Here is a 22947-nt window from a genome sequence, read left to right on the forward strand (position 1 = left end):
TGGATATCAAATGTCAAAAAGATCCCATGGAGCCAAAACAATGAAAACAAATTTAAAAAATATTTTAATTTAAATTATTTTTAATTAAATAAATTAAATAAATTAAATAAATTTAAAAATTTAAAAACAAAACCAAAAAAATCTAATGCCATCAAGAGCATAAAAATCTAAAGATAAACTCAGATGATATTATTGCATACAAGAGTTAAAGCAGAAACATTTCCAGTTAGCCCTTTTTTCAAAAGGCAATTCATGTAAAAACAAATTCTCCTTTTTATTTCTTCTCTTTCATTTTCATCATAAAATATGTCTCTGTTTGGGGAAATGGAAACTTTCAAATGCACAGATGTTTGTGATTGCACACTAGCAGCCTGCTGGGAAACATTAATGGTGTAGAGAGTAAAGTTATTCAATCATCTATAAGTCACTTTTCAAAACTGTTGCCCTGAGTCAAGGGGGTGATTAATGGCATCCAGCAATGACACAGATTACCCCCTGCCCATGCAAGCTCTTTGATTTTAATGCAGTCAAAGCTACTGAAGTAAACAAACCAATTTGGGTGTTCAACTAGCTCTCTGTCTCATTAAAAATTATTTGACTAGACTAGTGGTAAAAGAATATTGCATGTCCCCAAATTCAATTTGGCTCTCTGTAATCACAGCAGCAATTACATTTGCAAAAAGTTAAGAAATTAACAGTGGCAGAAAATGGTCAACCTTTCATTAGGGATTTTTGTGTGTAATGAAATTAATATTTTCTGATCATCACAGTATAGCAAGCATGTTTCTGTATGTTTCAAAGAGGCCAGCAGCAACTACAGTCGCCAGACAAGAGTCTCAGCAAGCATTTGCAAATTTGCTGTTCAAAACCAAACAGCACTCTACCCCTCCCAACTAGGATTAATACAAACTGCAAGTCCAGCATCCCTCGAGAACGCGCCCTGCAGTCTAGTGTCAGGCTGCACATGGCACTTCATGCCAGGGCAAGTTTTCCTTCCCTCCCTTGTACAACCAAAATTATGAGTGCAAATTCAGCCAGTTTAATTATCAAGGCTGAGGCATTTTGTTTCTCTATTTAAATGTCAGGTGCCCTTTATGATTTGAGTTTAGTGTTCTTGCAGTAGAAAATTTGAACTCGTAATACCTGTGAGTGAGTATATGGCTACCTTTGTGCTCCACACACATTCCATGGCAGAGATGACCATCCCAGAAGTCATGGAGAGAAGCTGGATGGTTCAGATCTGGAGAAGCACTTCAGCAAAGCCGACAGCAAACCACTGCCTGAGGAGTACTGGGGGGAGCATCACTCTGGGCATGACCTGATGATCACTTCAATTCCTTTTAAAGTGATGCAATAGGACTGTGGCTTAGAGCTATTTACCGAGCTCACACCACCAGCTTTGCTGTGAAGTCCCACGCGGGTTCCTGGCCCCTGTGCGCCTGGCAGCCCAGACTGGCTGCAGCACTGTGCAAGGCGGCTCCCTGCATCTGTGCAGTGCCACACACCCCCTCAGGCACCATTTGCAGCGTGTCTGCATCACCTTCCCAGCGTACCCCATAGTCTTCACATTGTCTCCTGCTATCTGTTACCACAGAGTACAGAAAGAAAAAAGAAAAAACATCTAAGTCCTCACATAAAGCTGACAGCATGACAACCTTGCTTTTAGAAAATTTCACTGGCCATGTATGTCACAAGACATCAAAGATTGCTTTCAAACCTTCAGACAGTCATCAGTCTCATTTTTCATCACAGTCCTCCCAACAAATTAATACCAGCCTTCTGCATCTTATGACTGAAAACAACATACCTGTTTCCCACAAATCCTCATCAGCCTCCTTACTCTGCACTTACTCCAAACCCATCTCCTAACACCCTGCTACTTCCTGACCACTCATCTCAACCTTCCTTTTACCCTTCTCACACACTTTTTTAGCATCTATTCTATACATACTCACAGCTCTACAACCCAACAGAAACTTTGTAAAACCTTAAATTCAACAAAACGCAATAGATCACAAGGATTATTTTCCTTTGGCAGTATGACACAATCAGCATCCAGAAAGTATACTAATAAATACAGTTTCCAGATCAACACAAATCATACAATTCACATACATAGATCTGATATGCATTTTAATCTCCCAGCGTCTGGTGGCACAGGACTTCCAAGTAGTTGTTATTGTCTGGTGAATTTACCAAGGAGGGATGATCTACAAGACCAAAAGCACACAAAAGTGACAAAAAGAAAAAAAGCTTCGCAAATAGGGCAGCATTTTATTTTGTTTATCAACACCTAACTTAAAGGGGAGAAAACAAGAAGGCTCTAGCCATATCATCCTCAGAGCAGACTGAATCCATACCAAAATGGCCAAAGGTTTGCTCCAACTGATACTGCTATACAGCATTAGAAAGCAGATTTTTGTCACCACTCCCAATTTTCACATACACAGATCACTCTGTGTATTCAGATACTCTGAAACATGGGAGAACTTACCACCCCCAGACTGTAAAAGTCAATATAAAATAAGTGTAACCATCCAAATCTTTTTTTAACTTACTTATAACTCTCTATCATAATTCACCAACTCCCTCACTGTATTTAACATACAAAGAAACTTGCACTTTTCTAAGGAAAAATAATCATACGTTTCCAGCAAGACATATCTGTATGTTCCTTTGGTTCCAAATACAAAGTGAAATATAAGAAAATTATATTGACTTGCTAATTATTACAGAAAGAGTTTACATTTTTACAGTATGCTTCCTTTTCAGCTTTTATGTTTTATGTCCTACTTTCTGGTCTATGAAAAGAATTCTTTGCTTTTTACTTTTAATTATCTTCTCTTTACCCATTCTTCATTTCTTAGTTGACAGGATATTATTACTCCTTATGGAGAATGCTCTTCAATAACTAGGACCACTACACTTTAAAACTGCATCTAATTCTTCTCCCTTCCTCACCCTGCCTGAAGCAGTTGCCATTGAGCACCTGCTCTTTTGAAGGAGTTTCATCCATAAATCAATTTTCAAGAATCAAAACCAGAGCATTAGTTGTTACGATAAAATCTGAACTTTGCTATGCAATGAAGCTACAGATACTGAAAACTAATAATCTAAGTCAGTGTTAATGGATTTCTGTGTCACTTCCATTACAACTTTCTTACCTGACCTCTACAAAACATCTCTTGGTTTAATGCAAAGGACAAAGTAGAAGAGGCACACAGCCTTTCTAGTTGAGATTTCTTTGTTAAAGCTATTCTTACTGCTAGCAGATGCAGCTTCTTATAGCTTCATCTTGAACGACATTTTCTCAGATAAAAATCTTCTCCAGTCCGTTACCTGTCCACAAAAGTTGAGAAATTTCATTGTTTTCAATAATGTTTTGCACAAAGCAGATAAGGGTGATCTGACATCATCAAGATAACAGAAGAGTATTTAGAAGTCAATAAACGTTGTTAATGATTTCTATGTCTGATAGCTAAAATTCCAATTTTAGCTTCCTAACAGAGTCAGGAGACTGCAAATAACTCAGTAAGGCATCAGATAAAGGAAAAAAGCACCCGACTGCTCAGTCAATAGCCACCCTGAAATTATAAAAGCAGAAAGACATGCCGTTTCCCAAAGACAGTCCAGGTCTTAATCATATAAAGAAATAGCTTAAAGCATAGCTTGCTTTTCCCTCCACCATTTTTTTTCTTTTTTTAATAAAAGCTTCCTTTTCTCCCAGCAGTCTTTACATATAGCAAGGTAATGTGTTCTTGCAACATCTTGCATTTCCAAAAGTCATTCAAGCTGTTTGTCAATCTGTCCTAAAATGTCACATCATAAAGAACTAGTCATGTTTTCTACTTCTCATGTGAGGCTCCAGTTGTCACCTAAACAAGTAAAACTGAGGATTTTTTTTTCCCATATCTAAAGCAACTTTGTCTAAAATTAGTGTTAAAACTAACAACAACATGGGAATAATTTATTTCTGTGACATTTAAATTTTTTTATAAAAAGACATAAACCACCCCAGCCACAGACGTGGCTTGTTCTCGGAGACGAATCAGTAACACTTCCCTCCTGCAGTGTGCCTTTAACCAAGCACAGGAGCCAAGGGACGGGGGGAAGGAGAGAGGCCAGAAATGAGCTTTGCCTTCAGAAGTTTTCACCAGCCCTCCAGCTAGGCCAGCACAATTGCTGGATTTGAAATAGGTGTTCAGTTGGCCATTTTCAGGGAGGGGGCAGGGGTTCTGTAGTTTTGAGGCATTTTCTCATTGCTTTTTTGTTTGTTTGGTTTTTTAAACAAGTCTTAGAAAACAATGAAAACTCTTTAAAGAGGAAAGACTGGAGAAACCAAAGCTCTTCTGAATTTTCCTATTTTAAGTGTGTTTTTCAACTATTTATGTTGCTGTCCAGGTAAAGAAAAAGTCCTGATGATGTTCTAGGGTTTATCAGAGTATTAGTATTAATCAGAAAAAAAAAAAAAGAAAAAAAAAAAAAAAAGAGTTCACTGAACCTGAATATAATTGCCCTATTTACCTATATAGCACCTTCCATTGAAGCAGCCTCAACTCCTTTATAAAAGGTTTTGCAAACAGCACGTACAAATTTCTTCTACTAGACAGGGGAAAGGCTTTACAGGCCTGCATTTTTTTAATCTATTATATGTTATTTCTTTATTTATATGCCTTTATTATATGTATCATGCTAAGATAATAACTATAACTTCACTAGATCCCATGACACAGTATTCAGCTTTCCCAAAATTCATCCTGTACTATATATGTTCTTAGAAGGTTCTTTTTGGTACTTGCATTTACTGCTTCCCTGCAGGTAAAGAACGACAAACATGCATGCATAAATTTCACTTGGAAAGTAAACCAGATCTGCAGAACTCATTTCTGCTCCAAGCTAATGCACCAAGTTTCATTGCGACTGATGCTCTCGTAGTGCCATTCGCTTCCATGGTAGTATGGCTCCAAGTCTGTTGCTCTGACATGCAAATAAGAAAGCAAGATCCTTGTGGTACCATACCATACTACAGGCATGTTAAGGACAAGTTTATTTTGGTGGGCAAAAGCCTACTTTTCTTCCTGAAACCACTTATTTATTGACCGGCTTGTAGCTAAAATAAAAATCCAAACTTGCTTAGGCCACTGGGTTTAGGTTTACTGAGCTGTAGTGCTTCCATTTCAATAAAGACATGAAGTATTCGAAACTCAGTATTTCATAGATGAAGAGGAACCAGGAAAGTTGTTCTTGCTAGCTCATTCCTTTAGCATGTGGTGAAAAGGGCAGGCTACTGTACAGGTGCTGGCCAGCATCCCACTTCCAAATCCCTTCACCTTCCCTAAGGGCTGCTTTGTGAAGGCAGAAAAAGGGGAAAAGGAGGGGGAAAAAAAAAAAAAAAAATGAACACCAGCCTGAACACCTTCTGAAAAACTGTCTCATAATGCCAGGAGAGAGAAAAAATAAGATCACTTAAAAATACCTTTATTAAACATTTCATATAAGGTTTCTTGCCTCCACCCTCACCTTTCAAACCACAAGTGCCACTCAGGCCACTCAGATCCCATCACTATTTTGAAACCTGCCATGGCAGATAAGCAGAAAAGGCCTCTGCCATGAAGCTTTCGACAAATTACACTTCTGCCTTACCCACTGTACCTGCTGAATCACCACTTCTATACATGTCAATAGCTTTCCCTTTACTGTAGCAGTGAATGTTACATCTAAAAATTCAACCTCTTCATCCCAGCATTACCTAAACACTTAGAAGTGATACTAAATGAAACTATTAAACATCATCAGAATTAAAGTTGAAGAAAAAAAATGTTATCCCCAAGAAGCTGTTAAAATGCTCGCAACTATGCAGTATGACAAAGAGTTGTAAGAATCTATGCTTTAAAAAAAAATGTAAAGCAATCGTATCTGAAAACATGGGAAAAAAGTCTCTCACCTTACTTAAAAATCGTATTTTTCAAAGGCAGAAGCCAGTCTTTTTAGTAACAATCTCAAAAAAATTTTACTCTGAATTAAAAAAAAAATTATGGCCATATATAGTTAAAATATAACAAATAAAGGAAACATTCTTTCCCCACCCCCCAGGTATTTTTCCTCTAAGAGACTATTTATGTACACACACAGTTTTGTTGTCTCTCTGGTATCCCCCTCCGCGCACACACACACACACAGAGATATATACATGGAGAGTGTGCAAGAAAAATAAACACATGCTCTTACTGCCACTTTCTGAAAACAAACACAAGAGCTAACACCTGTACTCAATAAGTAAATAATAAGGAAATCCTGTCTTGTTTCTACAGGCCATTCCAATGGGTTTTAAAGAAACTTCCTGCCTACAGCCCTTAAAAAGCCTATGTCCCTCTATTTTTTCCAGAAAGGGACAGAAAATGGCAGGATAATGGAAATAAAACATCACGGAATCATAGAATCACTTAGGTTGGAAAAGACTTTTGAGATCAAGACCAACTGTTAACCCAGGGCTGCCAAGTCCATCACTAAACCATGTCCCTGAGTACCACATCTATGCACTTTTTGAACACCTCCAGGGATGGTGATTCCACCACCTCCCTGGGCAGCCTGTTCCAATGCTTGACCACCCTTTCAGTAAAGAATTTTTTACTAATATCCAATCTAAACCTCCCCTGGCATAACTTGAGGCCGTTTCCTCTTGTCTTATGGCTTGTTGTCTGGAAGAAGAGGCCTACCCCCACCTGCCGACAGCCTCCTTTCAGGTAGCTCTGGAGAGCAGTAAGGTCCCCCCTTGAGCCTCCTCTTCTCCAGGCTGAACAACCCCAGTTCCCTCAGCCGCTCCTCACAAGATTTGCACTCCAGACCCTTCACCAGCTTCATTGCCCATCTCTGGACACGCTCCAGCACCTCTACGTCCCTCTTGCAGTGAGTGGCCCAAAACCACAGTATTTGAGGTGCAGCCTCACCTGTGCCCAGTACAGGGGGACAATCCCTTCCCTTGTCTTCCTGGCCACGCAGTTTCTGATACCAGCCAGGGTGCTGTTGGCCTTCTTGGCCACCTGGGCACACTGCTGGCTCATGTTCAGCCGGCTGTCAGCCAGCACCCCCAGGGCCTTTTCCTCCAGGCAGCTTTCCAGCCACTCTGCCCCAAGCCTGTAGCGTTGCGTGGGGTTGTTGTGACCCAAGTGCAGGACCTGGCACTCCTCCTTGTTGAACCTCAGAAAATTGTCCTCAGCCCATCGGTACAGCCTGTCCAGATCCCTCTGCAGAGCCTCCTGCCCTCAAGCAGATCAACACTCCCCTCCAATTCAGTGTCATCTGCAAACTTACTGAGGATGCACTCACTCCATCCCCTCATCCAGATCGTCGATAAAGGTATTAAACAGGACTGGCCCCAGTACCGAGCCCTGGGGAACACCACTTATGACTGGTCTCCTGCCTGATGTAACTCCATTCACCACCACTCCTTGGGCTTGGCCATCCAGCCAGCTTCTTACCCAGTGATGAATACACCTGTCCAAGCCATGAGCAGCCAGTTTCTCCAGGAGAATGCTGTAGAAGACAGTGTCAAAGGCTTTACTAAGGTCCAGGTAGACAACATCCACAGCCTTTCCCCCATCCATTAGGTGGGATATCTTGTCGTAGAAGATCAGGTTTGTCAAGCAAGAAAATTCAGTATAGACTTTCACTGTACATACTAACCTACGTACATCAGAACCTACTGTAATTTGCATATTCAAGCAATTAATCAAACCATAATATCCAAGTTCTGGTTTCCCTTAAGTTTATTTGGCCAAAGTCTCTTGGAATGCTACAATAGTATAATGTGAAATAAATCACTCTAAATCCTTTCAACTCACTGTATGTTTATATATATATATAATCAGAAATAAATCAGGATCTCCTTATATTCATTCCCAGCTGAAGTCGGCTGGAATTATGCCACCGACTTCCATTCATGCAGGACCATGCTAAATGTCTCTGGTCAAGAGTTTGTTTTAATACCTATGAAATGCATTGCACATTTTGATGCCATATAAAGAACGACAGTAATAACGGTAAGTCAGCCTTGCATAAAACCATAAAATATTTTAAATAAATATGTTAAGACCTGCTTGAATAACAGAGGGTGCTGAATACTATTTAGTGCTTGTGACCACCTGCAGGATCATATCCAGGATACAATGCTAATTTTAGATTTCCGGATGAATGCCCACTATAGGATATGCTATTTTTACTAAGTTCTTACACGTCTGTCCAATGACACATCTCCCACTTCTTCCAGTTACCACTTGGCTCAGAACGGTAAACTACCACAAAGTTCTTTCACAAAACTCTCCTTCATATTCTCACTGATTTCACACAACAGAACTTAGGAATAAAACCAAAATAAATACCTGGAAACAGTATAATTAGAAGAGATCACCTGGGGTGTATATTAGTCTTCCCTCTTCCCCCAAAGTCTCTCTCCTCAAAGCCCAAAATAACAGTATTTTACATATATTATTGCAACTTTTAGTGCAATACACAGGGTGAAAAAAATCACACAGAAATACCCTCCACCTTCTAGGTACTCTTCCGCACACCTATACTATACCAACCACACCTGCCTCTGTTTTACCGAGTGGCAAAACAGAATCAAAAATGTAACAAACAAATGTGGTAATAAATGCAATACTGTACTCCACATAACGTGGATGTTGGGGACCACCATTCATCAAGTTTCAATTTAGACCTTTAAGTCACCGAGTACAACAGACAACTTGAGTTTTACAGAAGAGTTTATACTACAGAGCTGCTGTCTATTTTTCCCAAGGAGGTATTTTTAAGCAGGGTACAGGGTCAGCAAGTTTGGAATGAGCTTTAGCAATTAGGGTTTAAGATTTCGACCTTTCTACTCACATGCACTTCTTCCCTTACCTGCCACATTTCAGCAGGTACACTGACACTGTTCCAAGAGCTGTCTTCCATTATGACAGATTTTAATACATTTTTAATCATAGAGATTTAAATTTCAGCATAGTATTTGGCATACATCCTGAAGCAAACAATAAGATGTATCTTCTGCCAAAGTCTCCAGTGAAGACAATACCAATAGTTAGGGGTAAATGTCAGCCAGGAACAGTTACACGAAGCATAAAACTCCCCTGAGAAGGAAGAAGTCTTTATTTATTAAACTAAATGCAAATTTTTCATTCTAATAATTCTGAAATGTTTCTGTGGATTTTCTCAGGTATGCTTAATTAAACCCAGTCATCAACACCAACTTTGTTCGAATGTGCAATTAATGAATATGGCACAGAAGCAGCTTAGCCCTGGAGGAGTCTCTGACATTTGTTCATGGGGAAGACTGTTCATTAATTGCTCCCTTTGTTCTAAGCCTCTTCATGATATTTTTGACACAACACTAAAGTAATTGTGACTTACTCCTCACAGCTAGCGACATCTGCACTATGTTAATAAAACTACCTTTGAAAGATTTTCAAGTTGATATTTAAAGACACAGGGGAAAAAAGGTCTGGATGTGCTGACAGCGGACTAAAGAAGCTATAATAAAATTCTTACTATTATCTTTAAGTCCACTTTGTATTACAGATAATTTAAGCAAACATTTTGTAACCCACATTCACCATAATTAATGGAGTGAGGCAGAAGTTCACCATGCTTTTCCAACTGTGCTCCCACACCAAACTGAACCATAATGCTTCATAGGTCTGCTAATCGTAAGTTCTCAGACGACCGAGAAGATCGTTTTTTTGATTGCTTCAGTAAAAAACATTGCTTTTTTTTCCTTTTGGGTTGTTTTTTTGAGGGGTGGGGTTCTAAAGTAATAAAAGGTGGAGAGTAAAAGGATATGGCTCTGGGTTATGAAGTAACCACGCTGAACCAAAGATCTCTCTCCAATAGTTAAAACATGGTTGTTGCCATTATTTCACAGTTACTTCTGGAACTCAAAAGAGATAGGGCAAGCCAACCCATAAATCAAAGCACATACAGAGTAGACACTTCATGAGTTTGAAAAATTAACTTGTTTATCTCCATAACATGTTCATGGTATGATATCACCCATAGTAGAGTTCTACCGCAAAGCACATCATAATTCTTAGAAGAAACACAAACCAAATAATGAACAAGCTGCACCGAAAGTTCATACCTGAAGAACAACTGAAAGCCCTGTAGATCCACAGACTTTCAACACGCAAATGAAAACAGCATCCACCCTCAGAGCTGGTGACATTACTTCAATTATCCTGACCCAGTTTTCCAACCTGAGATCCAGTTTCTGTAATTCACATTATATAGCAACTCCTTCTGCCTGCCACTGATTTATATTAACACACGCCATCAAGTTTCATGCAGTTACATGTGTGAGAAACTCTACATTAGGTATTTCATTAGCTAATTGTACACCTCTAAGTACTTTAAAAAAGTAGCACAGCAGTAGGGAATATGGTTAGCTGGAACCTTCTTATCCAGTCCAAAAGGCGTCAGATCCTGCGAACAGCCAAGGCGAGCCAGAGAGCATAAGGCTGTGAGCCCAGGGGGGTGCTGGAGAAAAGGACAGAAGCTTTTCACAATTCTGCAGATGCTCATATCCAGTCTACTAGCTTCCACCACACTGTTCTCCTAGGACACGTGGGCTCTGGTTTCCTTTGAAGCTTTCCATTCCCACTTAGCCAAAACATCCTCCCCCCACCTCTTACTTCTGCCAGCTGTTTCTTCCCTCTTGCCACTACCTACCTCATCATCTTTATTCCCTGAAAGAGGCATTAAAGAAAAACACCAACCCTCCCACCCACACACCAGCAGCTGCCCTTCTTTGTACTGAGCTTCAGGACACAAAGCCACAGGAAAAAAACCAGCCAGCCACATCTCCTGCCGGCCCAAGCACCCCTGCTTGCCTGGAGTCCAGCAACTGCAATGTACTCAGCCTGGGCTTTGGGAATGCAGGAAAGGTGACCTGCACGTCTTCAGTGTGATAAAGGTAACATGGCCTTCAGTACATCTTCTGATGGCTAACTGAAGGGACGAGTTTGCACATGGCTTGTTCATAGAAACAATTTTACCTGCTCGGACACCATCTTGGCTGACTTCCTGGCAAGGGAAAGCAGAAAAGAGTAATTCCACCTAGACACAAAATACACAACAGGCTCTCATCTTTGATGGATTAGTCAGAGAGGGATCAGCAAACTACACCAGCACTGCCATTCACACCTTTTTATTTATATGCACAAAAGAATCCCTTGAGTATCTAGAGAATCATTTGGTCATTAATATATTTACACACATACAACCTATTAGCAGAATGCAGGAGTACCCTGGTCTGCTTTATACTTTAAGCATCATCTTACACATGACAGATCTAGCAGAACTAAGTCAAGTTCCTAAACAATAAAGCAAGGGATTTTTTTTTTTTTGCCTTAAAATGTACACAGAGATCATTTTATTAGCATTGCTATATTAAAAGGTAGATAACAAAACCTGTAGAACATTTATTTTCAAATTTTTTGGAACCATGAAGTAGTGCTAATGTCAACCCTCAATATTCCACCCTCCTTCATCAGCATTAAGCAACCTAACCTTTAATTGAGAACCCTACAAAAGCAACATACTATTGTATGTTATCTCAAACAACATACTAGGACTTATCGATCCCACTTTTGGAACCACAGCTGCAGTCTGAGGGAATGGAAAGGGAAATAACCCGAAGGATTTAGAAATTAAAACAGAACGACTGTACTTACATCTTACACAATACATGGACTTATTCACAGCCTGCAGCAAGGCTGCATGGCAATGTATACCATCAAATCAGAGGCAAAAAGTGGAGAAACACTTGCACTTACAAAGCCTTGATCAGCTTTCAGAAAAGAAAACTATATTAAAACCTCAAACTTCCATGTACATTCTTGTTACTGTAGTTCAATTAGCTTGTCCATGTCTCTAGTCCATTTAAATAAACGTAACTTCATAATTTACTGAAATTCTACTGATTCAGTTATATCTTCTGCATCCAGTTAAATCACATAATTATCTCTGCCTTTAAAAGATCCCTCTATAGCCATCGTAAAGGATTCATTTAAATTACATTTCTTTTATTCATTTTTTTCACTCTCGAGCAAAGGTTGCTCCATTCTTCCCCACAGTCCACCTTGCCAGAACAAAGTTAAGAAGTTTATGAATTTTAGATATAACACATAATCAATATTTGATGACGAAATTTCTTTGCTCTTCAAAGAGATGAGCTCTTCAGAGCTCAAAATAAAACTGTCAACTATCAGAACAGTGTCCTGATCTCTATTTCTATTCACTTTATCTTTTGGCATGGTCTTGCGCGCTAACCACTGGACTGAAGCTGTTAAGCTCTTCCCAGCAGAAAGGCCTCACTGTCCTTCCACTGTCATTTTGTTTGTCTTGGATGCTACAGCAGCATCTTGACTAAACAAATACAGGGAGCACATGATCTAGCCAGTATCACCGTTTGACAAACAGGAACAGATTGCAAGAATGTGTGTAGATGCATGCATGTGTATGTATATATAGGAAAAAAACCACACACACACGCCCCCATATATATAAAAAATATATGTGTATATAGGAACTGGAAAGTAAGGTTAATTTTGACTGCATACAGTAAACTAGGAAACATTTATAGTTACTATTTGAAAACAGTTCTTTAAGAAATTACAAGTGTCACTGATGCATTTTATAATTAATATAAAGCTTTTAAATTATACATAGATTTAATGTCAGGAGGGAGCATTACTATGATCTAGTCATCTAACTAGAATAATTTGGGTCACTGAGCCCTACCCAATAAATAATTCCTACATAGAAGTTACTGCTCAAATGAGATTGTCTATCATAGCCGACATTTAATTCTAATATATTGTTCATATATTACTAAAGTACCTATCAACACTCTAGTTTTACTATGTGGATGCATTATACTTGATCTTTCTTTGACGTTTCAGAGCCTTGAGCAAACCAAACACGTTGCCTGTGGGACACAGCTTCTAGTCAACAGAAATGCTAGAGTAAGGCTGTTAGCTAGCACCTCCAGCGTACTTCATGCCACACTGCATAAGACACCAGAAATTTCACTGGTTCAGTGGTTCTGCACAGAGTGACTCACAGCCACCACTTCACATGCTGAGCTATAATGGAATGCACTGGGAGCGACCATACCAAACAAACAAGTACAGACTTCTCTGTGTGAACGGAGTTTGTCTGTAGACACCTTGGGGTAAGGATGCCAGATTTCCATTCATTTCTGAATGGTCAGGTCCCTCACCAGAAAAATTGATAATGGAAAATTGATGCAACAGCTTTGTCTGGTGATGAGCTCCTGGGATCAAGGGATAAGGAGTATAGTTATCAGCCTAAATGTTGTTAAAGTGGTGAGAATACCTTGGGAGCTACTGCTGGGGGGGGAGAAAAAAAAAAAAGAAAAAAAAAAAAGAAAAGCTAAATGAAACATTTCAGAGGAAGGTACTAATAGTTTATATACCAGCTGCCATTGCTAAGGCTGAAGAGATTATCAGTTATGTCTGCTCATCACTTCTTCCCTGCTAGCTGTCTACAAAAGCAATTCCAAACTCTTTTCAGTCACAGCATGACATGTAAACCTGAAGAATAGAATACTAACTCTTGTTAACTCAAATCCTTATGACTCAGTCACAAAAGTAAGGCTCCCCAAAGCACTCCAGTTCACATAAGCCTAATGCTTGTAGGACTAAGTCATACAATGATGGAAGTTAACCCAAATGCTATCATGAAATCAAAGGGAGTTTCTTCTCTCAGTGTTTTGGGATGCAGGGTGGCATTAGAAATACCCAAAAGACAACATGAGATACTCAGGAACAGCCAGACAGTTTTTCCCGAGATTGATCATCCCAGTTATCAACTATTTATACATATTAATATACTCACAGAAACACTGTTCTTCATATGAAGATTGATGTGTGGAAAATAACTTTTTATGCAGAAGCAAGAACATTCAACACTTACACATGATTTATTATAAGGCTTAGAACATTTTAGTCATCAAATAAGCAAGACGGAAACAAGGGACTCAAAACATGCCACAAAGCAACACTTCCCGCAATGCAGAAAGTGGCAAGGGGAGACAAGCACTTGGCTCGGCAAGAACCAAATCTGCTGGTTAAAAACAGAAATCTCCAGATCCTCAGGTTTCATCTGTAATTGAGTTCTCCAGACCTGATCCACGGCTACCGATAAATCTTTCAAGGTGCCAGAATGTGCAGAGAGCTGGGAACAAGCATGGTGCCAACTGCTCTGCTCATTTCAAATGTAATTTTCAAAATTTTCAGTGTTGGCATTGTTAGCAATTTGGGGCTTATAAAAAAAGTCAAGATTGATGAGAGTAGCAGGGAAAAAAAAAAAACCTCTCTTTCAAAGGACTTTTTTATTGAGAATGCTAAAACTACAAAATTAACAAATACATGCATTTTTACAAACAATTCACAGTAGATCAAAAAGGTAAGTTAAGCACATTAATTGTTCCTTGCAAACAAATGGAGGTCCCTGTATTTGCAGTTATGCAATTCTTACATTTCTTCTCATTAAAATGTTAGTGATACGCCTCTGCAACAAGCTAGTTCTTTTTCTGAGCCTCCTGGAAGGGGGGGGGGGGGGGAACCCACAAAAAACTACAACACAGCATCTCTATAACTGAATTTGAAGGACAAGCTTTGTCAACAGTTGTCCTCTAAGATGGCTAACGTGTTTTCCTAAGAGGCAGATAGCCCATTGCAGGCAGTGCATTCATATGGGTACTCAAGGAAAAATAACACATTTGCTCAAGTTATTTTAAGAGCACTTCATGAGTACAGGTTTGGGAGACAAAGATAAAGACTCAAGTTAAATATTAGAATTAAGTGTTTACTTCTATTTCAAGACTATTTTTTTCAAACCCCAATACTGATCTCATTGGCCTTCAGATTAAATAGATTTGCAAAACAATTTTCCCTGCCAGTTATAGATAAGTAAGCAAAAATGGAATTTTCTAATAAAAGCTAGTTGCAAACTCAATTATAGAAAGGATACCGAAGGAAGAAAATGAGTCGCTGCACCCAGACCATTAATTTAATTTAAAACAATAGACTACAAGAGGGGAAAAAAAAAGAAAACAGTGATTCAGAGGTAGAACTCAGATCCCTCTTTTTGCTGTTGTTCCTAGTTAATGCTTTTTTTTTTTGTTACCAGCAGGTAAAGGATGATGACCAAGCTGCATGACTTTGTCTTCAAAATTAAAGACTTACCTAATGCTTCAGATAAGGAGTCTAACACCATGCAATCAGGAAAGCAAAAGAAGATAGACTGGAAAACCCTGCAATTCTGCTGGACAGTTCATGTGTGCCTATAGACTCTGGCCAAGATTTACAACAGAACTACATCACTTGCACAGGTCTCCAGGGCCCAGGGTAACAGCATTTTAGGACTCAGACCCACATTCATAAAGAGAAGCTTTTTCGCCCTACAAACACCAACTTCTTCACCTCTCGTATGTCTCTAGATCTGCACACATAAACTCATGCTTTTGGCAAATCGATGTAGAACAGTCATGTTGGTTTATACTATCAATTCCAACAGCATGTATCGGAATCCATTATAATTTTCCAATAGAGTAAGGTCTGACAGACAAGCTCTGGAAGACTGAGCTCCAGTTTTTATCAGGTTATTACCCTGAATTTCTCCACTTCCTGACATGCTCAAGGGCAGTGCAATGAGGTGTTGCCTCTCAGGCACCTCAGTCCTGAGCAGATGAGTCTAGACTGCTGGTGAAGATGGGCATACATCTGCACCTCAGTCCATTTCCAACCTCCACAAGAGAGCCTGTCACCTCTTACAAAACTAACATAAGGAAAAGCTGTATGAATATGCTTTAAACCACTGAGGCAAAATCCACCAGAGCTCTTCTTCCAATCATAGATTTCATTGTTACTTGAGGGACTAACCAGAATCTTTACCTGCACACACAACCTTCCTATCCCCTCCTTCCTCACCCGGTAACACTCAATGCACACCTGCTGTTACGCTGAGACCGGTGCCTATGGGGCCTTACTGGGATCTGTGGCCATGAGTAGTTCAAAGACAAAAAAAGTGTTTTTAAAAGGATCAGTTCCCTGATGCTGTCTACAGTATGGCTCCACATGAAGTTACATTGGCACAACTAAAAGGACCCAGTAGAGATCTGACTACTGAAAGAAAGACCCAGAATTACCAAGGAGGACAATAAACTACAACACCACTCTCTGCCTGGCACAGCAACGTCCACCTATATCTGCCTGCCTTCGGAGAACACTGCATAGAGTGGGTTTCAGGTCACAAAGAAAAGCTTTTGTTACATTACAGGAATTAAGGGGGTTTTCTAGTTGTTTGTTTGGGGTTTTTTGAAGTATTTATCAAGTGAGAGTCAGAATATGGATTTGCAGTGTCAGAAACAGGTGCAGGAAACACCACCAACACTGTCTTTAGCTACTTCTGCATTACAGATAGTTCATAAAGCTCTTAAGAGTCATCAGACTCTTGGCCTACCCCAGGCTGATATGCTTTGAAGAACACTATCAGGTAACAGTCCTCTCTATTCCTTTCCAAAGCTGAAATCTCATCTTTTGGCTAAGCTATGAGTCCCATGTTGCAGTTCTGGATAATATGACATCAGATGCTAGTAGCAATTTTGCACACTTACTCTCTCATAGACATTCTTACTAAACATTTCAGTATCATTGCTTAGGCTTAAAAAGCAGCAAAGAAAAGCATGCACTGGAGCATTAGAAGCTTTGATAAAAATATAAGATAGATAAATATAAGCTAACAATATAGATAAAAATAAGAATACACACACAAGGCATTTTTGATGATAAAAATCTAATAAAACAACCATATAAGCCTGCTGCAAGTTCAGAATAGGAAAGCAAACAAGACATAACCGAAGAGGCCATCAACAACCAAACTCCTATTAAGTAACATACCAGCCCAAGACTGCAGACAATCCCTTTCCACAGCCTCCAACTCTGACTTAGTAAAGAAATCCTAAAACTTTGCCAGACATTGAGAGGCACATGACCTGTCCTCCCATAACTGGCAAGGTCAGAAGTTTTATTCCACTACTCAGCAATTTCACTTCTATCAGGCAAGGTCAACAGAAAGGGTTTCATCCCGTATGTCTTCTCCCATACCAAAGCCATTTCAGCAGTGCTCCCAGAGTACGCTTCATAACTGGGGGGGGGGTGTGTGTGTGCCAATGCAAGTATTAGTGGGCTTCGATTGAAGCCAGGTCACTGAAGTGATCCAGAATATGAAAACACACACACAAAAAAAAAAAACCAAAAAACAAAAAACTACAGCAGGAATTTCTGAAGTGACTTTATGCTGGAGAAAACACAGTGCAGAACAACTACCTAAACCTTTGGGGTTTTAAAACATAATGCAAATATTCATTCACGTACCTCTCTTTGTAGATTTCACCAGCAATGGAAACGAGTGATTCAGCAACAATCTTACTGCAGATCAGAAGAACAGGCCCCAAATTTATTAAAATATTCTCTATCTACAGAGACCTTATAGATAACTTTACATTAATTGTTCTTGATTCTCAGTTAAATCTAAGTCCAACCAGAAAGCACATGAGTTTAGACTGCTGGTGAAGACGGGCATAGATCTGCACCTCAGTCCATTTCCAACCTCCACAAGAGAGCCTGTCACCTCTTAAAAAACTAACATAAGGAAAAGCTGTATGAATATGCTTTAAACCTCTAATAAAGTGCTAAAAAAAAATAGCACTCTGGGCTTCCACCTGAACTAATAATTCAGAGAAGGAAGGCAGCAGCAGAGAAAGCAGCTCAATTCTGAAATTCAGAGGAGTGAGAAAGTGGGAAAATCCCCAGTTTGCAGTATGGCTTATCTCTTCAGGCTATCCAATACATTTTATAAGCCAACCCTGCAGCCACCACACATGCTTTAATTCATTCATCACATGTATTTAGTAAAGCCTAAGAAAGCATCACAGTATTAGAGAGACAGAGGACAGCAACTCACTGCGTTTCAGCATTCCGAAAATTGTAGTTTCTGTAAGCTTCTCCTAAACCAAACAAATACTGCTAAGTTTTGCTTACATATTGCTGTTCATTTAGCAAGGACTTAAAAAAAAAAACAACCAAAAAAACCCACAGCAAATTATTTGCCAAAGATTCAGAGCCTGAATAACATCCTCCAAGTGAAACAGTAATTTCCATTACCGGGGTTGGTAGCCACAGAAAGGTCAACCAGTTCTGTCAGAAATTAAGATCCAACAGTTCTAAAGTATACTGGAGCTCAGGGACATATTCTAATTTTAAAAATTGGAAAAGGAATGAAAGACTATTATCTTGCTATCACACAAGAAATTTCACAACACAGATAAACTAATTGGAGATAAGTTTGGAAATGACAGCAAAGCTTACACATTACACAGCTTTTAAACTTTTTCTGAAATAAATCTTTCAAACTGAAAGGAAAAGATAACCTTTGAAAAGGTAAGTTTTAACAGTTGAACTAAGCTCAAGAATTTCACCTGCAAAGGCCTCAGTGCATACTGTATATCAATTCCAGCTTTCTGCTGGGATCTTCAGTGCTACTATCACCAACAAACATCAGCTCTTTTGTGAAGTTGCCTGACTTTCTAATATGCTGGGACACAGGTACAGATTTCTTCCCAAAATGTCCCCAAATATATTATTAAAAATGAATCTTTATTTATACAAAAATAATGAGCATGGAGATAAAAGAGTTGATTTATACAGCAGACAACTGGATTGCATCAAAGTACCTCAGGGAAGACACAAATTTGAGAATAGATGCAGGTACAAATCCACTAGATGACAACAGAATTGCATGCCTTACGCTTTGGAATATACATTCTAGCAAAAAAAATCAAGAGCAGGACATTAATTAGTTTGCAGTTTTGAGGTCATTAACTTGGTTTACATTTGCTTCCTTGCTGACAAATGTGCTATACTTAGAGGCAACCTGGCAAATTTCTTAAATAAATAATCGGACACATTTACACAGCAAACTAAAATAAAAGCCCAAGCCTTTTTTGGAAACAGTTTGCTGTTTCAACAACAGATTTAACAGCAAACTGTACATTAACTGCACAGTTCAAGCTGTGACATTCCCCAGGCTTCTGTAAGAATTGCAGATAGCAGACTGCCACCTGTCTTCCACAGGTCACAGCTGCAATGCTGCAGCTTGGAAATTAAAACGAGCCTGCCGAGAATAGTTGACAAACCCATCTCAAAAGGGTCAGTTGGAAAAAGGTCTAGTGTCTGACAAAAAAAAAAACCACAAAACCAACAACATTACAAAAAAAACCACCACACCAAAAGACCTCGTTCTTGTGAATCAGTTACAGCTTTATGAAACACACTAGGAAAGTGCAAATGTATAGTCTGTAACTTAAAACTGTTTCTGAATGGGGACGTATACCCATGCCAAAGAGGATAAAAGGATGATAATGAAGAGAAACAGACGGATTAACAATAATTTGGAGAACTCAGCACTGAGAAGAACTGCCATTAAATATCTCCATAAAATGATGTTACAGAAAATGAGAAGTTCCTCAGTGCTGCTTCCTATAATTACGGCAGCAGCAATACCAATTCATCTCAGGAGCTGTAGTAACTTTAGAACATATACTACTAAACATCAAGATCATATCAAAATTTTATAAACCAGATGTTACATCTCAAGCTAAATCATACATCATTGCTAGTAATAAATCAGTCAACACAACGTATTAACTAATTACTAGATGATGATTTATATTTAAAAACAGTGTCAGATTACACGCACCCTCCCCCCACCACCACTATCAAACGATAGTACTGGTAGTACACACCTACTATCAACTGATGGTACAATCAACTATCCACTTACGTGTCCTACAGCCTAAAGGTAACCCCCAGCCAACACTCCAAGTGATGCAGCCCTTGCAGACCAGAGCACAGACAGGGGTCTGGCCCTGCTCCTCCGGGGGGCTCAGCTGCTCCCTTGGCTGAATTCCTGCACACAGTCTCTGCCACAGACACTGAAGTTCGCCAGAGGCTTGTGTTGGATTTCTGCAGTTCAGGGCTTGTAATGTAGTTTATTCACTAGGAAGTAATGAACTTCATTCAGTGAAATTCCTGTATTTGTATAACACTACATCGTGTTTGTGTAAGACTATATCAACAGAAGTTCGAACACACGTGGTTTCCCTAAGTAGCTGGGGGGAGAAAAAAAGAAAAAAAAAAAAGCACCACAACTCTTTCTTCTGAAAACAGCAGCAACACATAGTTACCACCCTTTGCATCTCTGCCCAACAGGAAATGAGTACAGCTAACCTGATATAACCAAAGTTTATGGATCATTACAAAGTGCAGAGGCACTCCTACTACCTGCAAGTATTTTAAGAAAACAGCAGTGGTTAAAGATTAAAAGAAATGAGACACTACAGATATTAATGCCTTCAGCTTTCTCAACCAAAACAAAACTGTTACAACATCCTAAGGCATAAGCAGTACAACTTAAAAGTAAGCGTTTATACTACTCAGTTCAAAACAACCTCTCAAACAGAAAAGTAAACTGCCACCCTCCAGAGCAAAATCTTAGCTCTCAGCAGGACTCCTCACAGCTGTTCAGTGTTAAAATGAGAAAATGAGATGAATCCATTAGTAAATGTAATAAAGTTAGATTATCAGTACCTGCTGGAGAGGGACGTGGGAACGCAGCACAAAATACAGAAGCCTACCAAAATCTTTCACCGGATGAAGCAAAGTACCTAAGGCCATACCTCAGCCTTTCAAGGCAGCAGCACACTTCTGACTGAGTACGCATTATGTGTGTGACACCACCAAATTCAACAATTCTTAGTAAATCAAACTTTGCTACGCTGAGTCAGAGCCTTACTCACGTAATAACCAGAAGATGCCGAAATGGCTAGAGCTATGAACTAAGACGCAGTTCCCGTTGTGAAAAATTCTATTTTTACAGTGCTCTAGCCAGGCTAGCATCAGACCAGCCCACCTCACAAAAACTGAGAGTAAGAGCGGCTGGTTAGCTTTCAGGAAATACGGTCTTCAAATGTGCTACCTTGGGACCGCTGGAGCACGCTATTACTATAACTTTAACAACAGTTTTTAATTTTAGGATGTTTTTCTTAGCTGCAGCCTTGCAAATTCTAACCATCTTCGCAAGGGTGCATGTGCACGCAGGCACAGCCAGCTCCCGCAGCCCGCTGTGCTGCAGGGATGCACCGAGGGCTCCCCCCACCCCTGCTGCCCCACCACGAATAATCTCGGGCAGATTATCGTTGTGTCAATCTACCGTGCATGCTTAGCATCTGGAATGATACAACAAACCCCAATAGCTGTCATTTGTCTGGCAAGCGATCCTCACAGAGAGATGGATTAAAACAACAGACCGAGGTGTTTCCTTCTGTGTCGTTGGGGAACGGTGACTCCCAAACTCTGCAGTTCAGAAAACGCCAAATATACGGTCACACCACAGACCGAAGCCAGTCCAGTTAAACAGCGGCAATGTAAAGTACGTTAGGACTTCAGACCGCGCTGCGCGGGCATCCCACGGACAACCCCACGTTCCTCGGGCCGCTGCCGGCGCCCTCCGCGCCGCTCTCAGCAGCGGGAGCGGCAGAGCAAACTTCACACGCCGAAGTGTGACAACCCCCCTCCAAAGCGTTCCGGAGCCACCGGCTGCCCTCCCGCAGTCCGAGTTCGGCGGCCGCGACGCACCTCACGCTCCTGGGCCGGCAAACGCCGCCGCGGGAGCGGCCCCGGGGGCAGGCGCAGCGCGGGGGTCCCGCCGCCCGGAGCGCCGGCGGGGCGCACCTGGGGGTCAGCCCCGCGGGAGGTGCGGCCGCCCGCCCGCCTGGCGCTTCTTTCCCCAGGCGAACAGCACCGGCTGCGGGGAGCGCCCGCCCGGTTTGAAAAGCTCGGTGGACTCCGGGGGTGGGGCCGGGTAATGCCCGAGACGGGCTCCGGGCGCCGGCAGCGCCGCTCCGCCTCGCCGCCAGCTCCCCCTGCCGGCACCCAGCCGCTGCGGCGGCCGAGACCCCCGCCGGCCGCCTCGCCCCCCCCCCCCGCCCCGGGCTCGCCGGTGGAGCCTGGGGCGCAGCCCCGCCGAGCCCAGGCGAGGCGGCCCCGGGGAGGGAGAGGGCGGCCGGGGACGCGCCGCCCCGGCGGCTCTCGGACAGCCCCGGCGCCCCCGGCCGCAGCACCGCGCGGGGGTAGAGGGGCCGCAGGGGGTTACCTGGAGGCGCCGCCGGGCGAGGGCGGGCGCCGCCGCCGCGCTGATGCCCCGCTCCCCGGCGCGGTGCCGCCTCACGCCGCCATGGCCGCAGCCTCGCCCCGCGCAGCCCCGCCGAGCCGCCCGCGCTCCGCTCTCTCCCACCAAGTTTGCGGCGCGGCAGCTGCGCGCCTCGCCCGCCGCCCCCGCGCCCGCCCGCCGGCCGGACCCAGCGCCCCGCCGCGGGGGAGGAGCAGCGGCAGCCGGGGCGGCTGCGACGGCCACCCGTGCCCGGCGGTGCGCGGGTCGCCGCACAGCCCGCAGCCGGCGCTGCCCCGGGCTGGGGCGGTCTCGCATCGCTCCCTTCCCTCCCCCGCGCTCCCCCCTCCGGGCCAGCCGAGAAGTTGCAACTGGCTGAGATTGTCGTGCTTGGGGGCTGGTTGTTTTTTTGGTGGTTTTTATTTATTTTATTTTTTCTTTACTTACCGCAGCCCCAAAAACATGACCTGGCGCCTCTCCCGCCGATCGTATCTGGGCAGGGGCGCCCCAGCGCCGGTGCAGCCAAGCACCACGCAGCCTGGCGAGCTGCGGCAGCGCCCGGGGGTCACGCACGGAGCGAGGGGAGGAAGGAGGGAGGCGGCGGGCGAGGGGCAGCCTCGCGGGTGCCGGAGTCCGCAG

General features: G+C 41.9%; 1 protein-coding gene across 4 annotated transcripts in view; it reads right to left on the reverse strand.

Moving 5' to 3' along the window:
- SEMA5A (semaphorin 5A) overlaps positions 1-22833 on the reverse strand; it is a 354071-nt gene extending 331238 nt beyond the window's left edge. Inside the window, exon 1 of one of the 4 annotated variants that reach the window (XM_037380621.1) lies at positions 22294-22575. The gene's annotated coding sequence lies outside the window, so the exon portion shown is untranslated. Of the gene's footprint in view, positions 1-19923; positions 20239-21448; positions 21950-22293; positions 22576-22755 lie in introns of those variants that run through there. The other 3 variants (XM_037380622.1, XM_037380623.1, XM_037380624.1) reach the window with 3 other exon arrangements.
- Between the last annotated feature and the right edge of the window lie 114 nt (positions 22834-22947).

Source organism: Falco rusticolus, chromosome 3 (genome assembly GCF_015220075.1).
Source record: "Falco rusticolus isolate bFalRus1 chromosome 3, bFalRus1.pri, whole genome shotgun sequence".
In the NCBI taxonomy this organism is placed as follows: domain Eukaryota; kingdom Metazoa; phylum Chordata; class Aves; order Falconiformes; family Falconidae; genus Falco; species Falco rusticolus.